The following is a 6,057-nucleotide window of genomic DNA, read 5'->3' as shown; positions in this document are numbered from 1 at the left end:
TTTCTAAACTTTGTTTTCACATACAAAATTCCGCATTCGAGAGATCTAGAAACACTTAGCCATATTCGAAGTTGCCTTCGCCCTAGACGTGAAAAGTTTAATTTCTGAGGGTTTGGTCCCAAATCTCTCTTTCAATTATTTAATTTATTTTTTATTATTATTATTTTCCTTGAAATTACTAACGTGTGTATTTTGTTATTAGAAAGAGGTACGAAGCATCAAAGTAAATGCTTTAATGGTTTTGATTGATATTATGATGTAGAAATCATTTTTACATTGTTATTATGATATTCCTAGTATCATGTCTAGGGTAATTTTAATATTAAATATGATTGCTACGATGCCTCCTATGTTCTTTCTAATATTTATGATCGTTAGTATCATGTTAGGGTTAAAGATTTGATTTTTATTGCTTAGTGACATGCTTGGGTTTGTTATTAATCTTGTTAGTATCATGCCTAGAATCTTGCTATTTCTATTTAGCTTTAACATGATTTATGATTATTTTATAATTGTTTTGATTATGATCATAATTTTTATTATTTCTATAATTATTATGATTAATATTATTATTATTATGATTATGATTATTGATTGTTATTATCATGATTATTTCAATTTATTATTATGATTATTGCTTGATATTTTTTATTGCTTGATCACGCTTTTATTGCATGTTTAAAGGGAATTAGTACTTGTAACCATGCTTAATAAGATAATTATTAATCTTGTTTAGGGTTAATATGATTATATTTCAAGTGATCTCCAATAATAGTTTATTTGTGCATTAAATTCAACCATTATAGATAAACAGGTTTAGGGTTAATCCTATTGATTGCATGTTAATCAGAAAGCGCACATGAATACGATAAGAATAAAGTAAAGGCCTATTATTAGGGCAGGTTGAATCTATTTTAGGTTGGATTTGTACCATCATCCCCGAACCCTTATTTGATTCTAGACCTTATGGAGTTGACGATCTCTTGGATCGTTAAGGGGTGTAACCCTCACCCTGTGAACAGTTTACAAGTTCCTAAAACTTTTTGGCGACTCTTTTGCTCTATCTTCTTCCCTTTTGGACGCCACCGTACTTTAGTGTATGATAAAAGTGGGGTTCAAGCTAGGGGTTTAACTCTTGAAATTATTCCCTAAACTCCACCTACAACACCGGTAAATTATTTTGAAATTAGGCCGGCTATGATCACTTTGATAGAAAGGCGAAAATTTAGTGGAGCCAAGCATGAGAGCCCGCTAAATAATCTCAAGAAGTTTGAAAAATATTGCAATACAGAGTTTCCTAAGAATTCATCCGCCTCATGCTCTTTCCCTTTTCTCTCATTGGGCGTGCTTTGGAATGGCTAGACAAGGCGGTTAAGCCGAATTCATTAACAACATGGGACGAGGTTACAAGGGAATTTCTAACTCGTTTCTATCCACAAAAGAAAATGGCGGAGGCAAGAGCTTTGATTCAAGGTTTCAAACAAAAGCCAAGTGAGAGCCTCTATGAAGCATGGGAGAGGTATAAGAACTATCAAAGGGAGTTTTCTCACCACGGGATTCTAACCTATCAAATAATTTAAATTTTCTATGGAGGTCTAAGTCCTCAAGGCAAGTCATGCCTAGATAGAGGAGCCGGTGGTCCCATCATGAATAGGACAGAAGAAGAAGTGGAGGACATCATTAAGGATGTTGTGAAGTATTATAGAGATTGGCAAGATGGTGGGAGAGAATTAACTAGAAAGAGTAGCTCTACGGTGTACTCAGTTGATCATTTGAATGCAATTAACAATCTCTCTTCACAAATAGCAAACTTGGGGAAGGAAGTAAGTGCAATCAAGGAAAAATTGGAGAGTTCTTCTTCCCAAGCTCCAAGTCTTCCCTCCAAATTTAAGGGGAGAGGTACTCTATCTAACTCTCACCCCCCTCCTTCATCTAGTAACATGCCTTGTGGTTGTTTATTTTGTGATGTGTGTGGTTCATATGATCATGATTCTAGTAATTTCCCTCATGCTTCTCCGGAGAGTAATAATGATTTTGACAATAATGATAGTGAACATGTGAGCTTTGTGTCAAAAAATAATAATGTGCAAAAGTTTGATAACCAAAGGGGTCAATGGAATATATAGGAATTACCAAAACCATGGTAATTTTGACAACTATAACCAAGGTGGTGGTTATAGGAACCAAGGGACCAAGGTTCTCGAGGGAACTATAACAATAAAGGTTGTAGTGGCCAAAATCAAAACAAAGGTTATGGAAATAATAATCAAGGTGGTGGTAACCATAATCAAGGTTATGGTCAAAATCAAAATATGGGTAATTGGAACAATCAAGGGAGAGGCAATTTTCAAGTTAATGCTCAAAGAGGCCCTCCACTCGGATTTGCTCCAAAGACTCAAGTTGATAATTCCTATTCACAATCCTCTTCTTCTAGAACTAATTTGGAGTAAATCATTGAAAATCAAACAAAGTTTTGAGCACTTACATGGCCGTAAGTGACAAGAAATTCAATGAAGTGATGAATCATAATAAGATGCTTGAAAACAAAATTTCTCAACTTGCTAATGGTTTGGAAGACCATGCTAGTCCTTCTTCTTTACCTTCCCAAGGCTTAGATCCCAAGAGACCCGTGAATGCTATTGTTACAAGGAGTGGTAAGGTTCTTGAGTAGTGTGTGCCTAAGAAGAGTGGTACAAAAGGAGGGTCCTAAGGAAGTCTTAATTAAGGATGAGAGAAATGGTGCATTTTTTAGTAAGGTTGTGATTGAGACACCTAGAGAGGTGAGAGTGGAGAAAGAGATTGTGAAACCCAAGCTTCCATATCCACAAAAATTCATGAGACATAAGTTGGATGAATAACTTGGAACATATATTCACATCTTAAGCGACTTCATTTTTCTCTACCTTAAACCGAAGTTGTTACCCAAATGCCGAACAATACAAAATTCCTCAAAGACATTTTGAGTGGTAGGAGGTCTTGTGATGTGGTGGAGACGGTCAACTTGACCGAGAATTGTAGTGCAATCATAATGAACAAGATGCCATCCAAGTTGAAAGATCCCGAAAACTTCTCTATCCCTTGTGCCATTAACAAAATGCAAATTGATAATGCCTTATGTGACCTGGGAGCTACTGTCAGCTTAGTGCCATATTCGGTTTATCAAAGACTTGAGTTAGGAGAACTTATGTCTTCTTAGATTACCTTGCAATTGGCCGGTATGTCAATTAAGATTCCCAACGGGAAGGTTAAGGATGTTCCTTTTAGAGTAGGGAAGTTGGTTATTCCGGTAGATTTTGTGGTGCTTGAAATTGATGAAGATGCTACAATTCCCATTATTCTTGGTAGACCTTTCCTTGCTACCTCGGGTGCTATGATTGATGTTAAGAGTGCAAAGATTTCCCTCAAGGTAGGAGACGAGGTTATTAAATTTGACTTGAATGAGAGCATGAAATATCCATGTTCATCTTTAGAAAATTGCATGTTGATCGATTCTCTTGATATTGTTGTATCTTCCATGCATGAGCATTTTCTCACTTCTAATGATCCTCTTGAGAATGTTTTGTTGAATAAGGATAAGATAGGTGCTCCTATCAAGGAAGTGACAATGTATGAGGATTTGCTTAATGAAAGCATTGAGGAGGTTAATGAGCATATATGCATGAATATCTCAAGCCAAGAAGCTTTTAAAACCGCCATTTCCAAGGAAGGTGAAGGTGAATCAATGGTTTGGGTCAAACCATTATCATCACGCTTTAGCATCAAGGGATCAAGATGGAGCAGTCCCAATTCGGTCAAGAGTGGTTTTCAAAATGTCTTTGTTGAAGTCTCAATGAAAGATTTTCTTTCTCTGTTTAAGGCTAAAGGCAACCGTCTAATGAAGTATTTCGACGATGCTTTTAATTGTTTTGTAGAATTATTGTTTCTCCGCCAACCACCTTAATTGGTGGAGGACGTCGAGCTAACGACGTTAACCAAAAGCACTACTCAGGAGGTAACCTAGTTTTCTAACCTTTTTCTTTGATCTAATATTTTTCTTTATTTCCTCCTTTGAGAATTTTTCTTATTTCTTTCTATTTTGGTTTGTTCTTTTGATTTTAGGTACCATAGGATTTGAATTGGAGAGAGTTTCCAACAATTTTGGTGCTACTTCAAGGCTTCATAAGGTTTGGTTATGCTTAGAGGAAAGGGGTCGTTGAGGTTATATGTTCTCGTGTTTGCATTCCCATCGATTTTTTTTCATGTTCAAACATATTTTGGATTATTTCTTATAATTTTTTTGAGTCCTTGATCATGAAATTTGATAGGGACGGTGAGAATGCAAACACGAAAGCATTTTTAAGGAGTAATTCTATTTTTAGCACCATACCGAGATGTGGGGGGTGCACACGCACAAAGCTGTGCACGCGCGCATCACGAAGTCCCCGGGGGCGCGAATAAATGTGAACAAAAAAATGCCAAAATTTGACTAGGAACTTCCCGCGAGCTACCCGCGGGCGCAGCATTATCATGAGAGGGCGCGACACATGCTGGCAACCCCTATTACCTTAAACGCACCTTCTCTTTCATTTCTTTCATTTTTCCCTCCTAAAACCCTATACCCTCTCTTGCAATACAAAGCCTACTTCACCTCTTTTGCTATCATTTCAACATCAATTTCAATTGCTTAAATCAAGTTTTTCAAATCTTCAACATAAAACAAAATTTTCACATTTCTTTCCCTAATTCAAATAAGAAAAAAAATTGGATCTTTTTCAAAATTTTGAAATTTTGTGTTGAGGTTTGGAGTCTATTTTTTTGGAATCTTATTTGTTCTTACATCTCCATTTTGAGCATTTTTCAAGCTTTTCAAGGCTTCATTGAGATGGCCACACTTCGTCATAAGAAGCGTGCTAGAGCTAGTTTAAGCAAGCCGAGGTATATTGTTCCGCCTCCATCGGAGGTTGAGGAAACTTATGGCATTGAGTTTTCAAAGGAGTCTCATTGGGACTGTTTCAAACGTCTTTCAAAGAGAAAGGTTAGGTCAACGCGTTTCTATGAACAAAGGACAATAAAGTTTCTAGGGATTGACGAGGATGTTCGCCTCCTTGCAGAAGGCCTTGATCTTTTGGACTTCTTGGATTTGAATTCCCCTACCTATGTTAGGGTGGCTTATGAATTCCTTTCTTTTCTCGAAGTTGTTCATGAACCGGGTGCAAATTACTCAAAGATTTTTACCGTCCAACTCTTTAACAATTATCACTCTTTGACGGATGCTCAACTATGTTCATACTTCAAGTTTCCTTGGGCCAAGGATCCGGATCATTGTAATTCTCCGACTCATGGTAGAATTGCTAGTGAGCATTGGTATGATGAGCAACGTTGGTGGAGGAGTATCTCGGAAGAAGGAAAGTATGACCCTTAAACTTCAAAGTCCGCTTCCATGATTCATCCGGCTATGCGATATTTCAACCGAATCCTCACCTACGCCCTTTGCTCCAAGGACTCTTTGGGAGCTTTTTCCCGTGAGGAGCTTTGTTTGTTGTGGATAGCCGAGCTAAATGACTTTGAGATTGAGTTGGTGGATTTCACGGAGCATTTGATCTCTTGATTCTTGGATATTCGTGATGGAGTTTGCCTTTCAAGATGCATCCAATTGGGTGGGATGATTTCTATACTAGCTCTTTGCATCAATGGGAATTGCAAGGCTATGCTGGACAAGCTTCCAAAGATAATTGATCTTAGAGAAAAGTCCCCCTCGCATTTCTTAAACATCTCCGCACTAGTGAATCAAAAATTTCTTGATCGAACGAGGAAGGACGATTTTTTTTAGAAGGTCTCTCAGTTTAAGGAATGGTTTGTCATCCCTTGCAAAGAGGCAACTTCTCGTCCCGAGGAGAGAGATTCTGTGCCATGGAGGCCCCCGATGCGAGATGTTCATCCCTCTATCCGATGAAGTACAAATTGTAAATGAGATCGTTCAACTAATGCATGCTCATCGATTGCTCATTCCCTTTCCCCGGTTGAACCGGTAGGTACATCTATTCCCTCCCCCTCTCCCACTCATTCAACTTCTGATAT

General features: G+C 37.6%; 1 non-coding gene across 1 annotated transcript; it reads right to left on the bottom strand.

Moving 5' to 3' along the window:
• Positions 1-1,452: 1,452 nt before the first annotated feature.
• On the bottom strand, positions 1,453-1,558 carry LOC145629809 (small nucleolar RNA R71). The gene has a single exon (XR_014111948.1). It is a non-coding gene; the product is annotated as a small nucleolar RNA R71 (small nucleolar RNA).
• Between the last annotated feature and the right edge of the window lie 4,499 nt (positions 1,559-6,057).

The sequence above is a fragment of the Chenopodium album genome, chromosome 4, assembly GCF_948465745.1.
Source record: "Chenopodium album chromosome 4, dcCheAlbu1.1, whole genome shotgun sequence".
Classification (NCBI taxonomy): Eukaryota; Viridiplantae; Streptophyta; class Magnoliopsida; order Caryophyllales; family Amaranthaceae; genus Chenopodium; species Chenopodium album.
The sequence above is the reverse complement of the archived record's forward strand: the minus strand, read 5'-3'. Positions and strand labels throughout refer to the sequence as shown.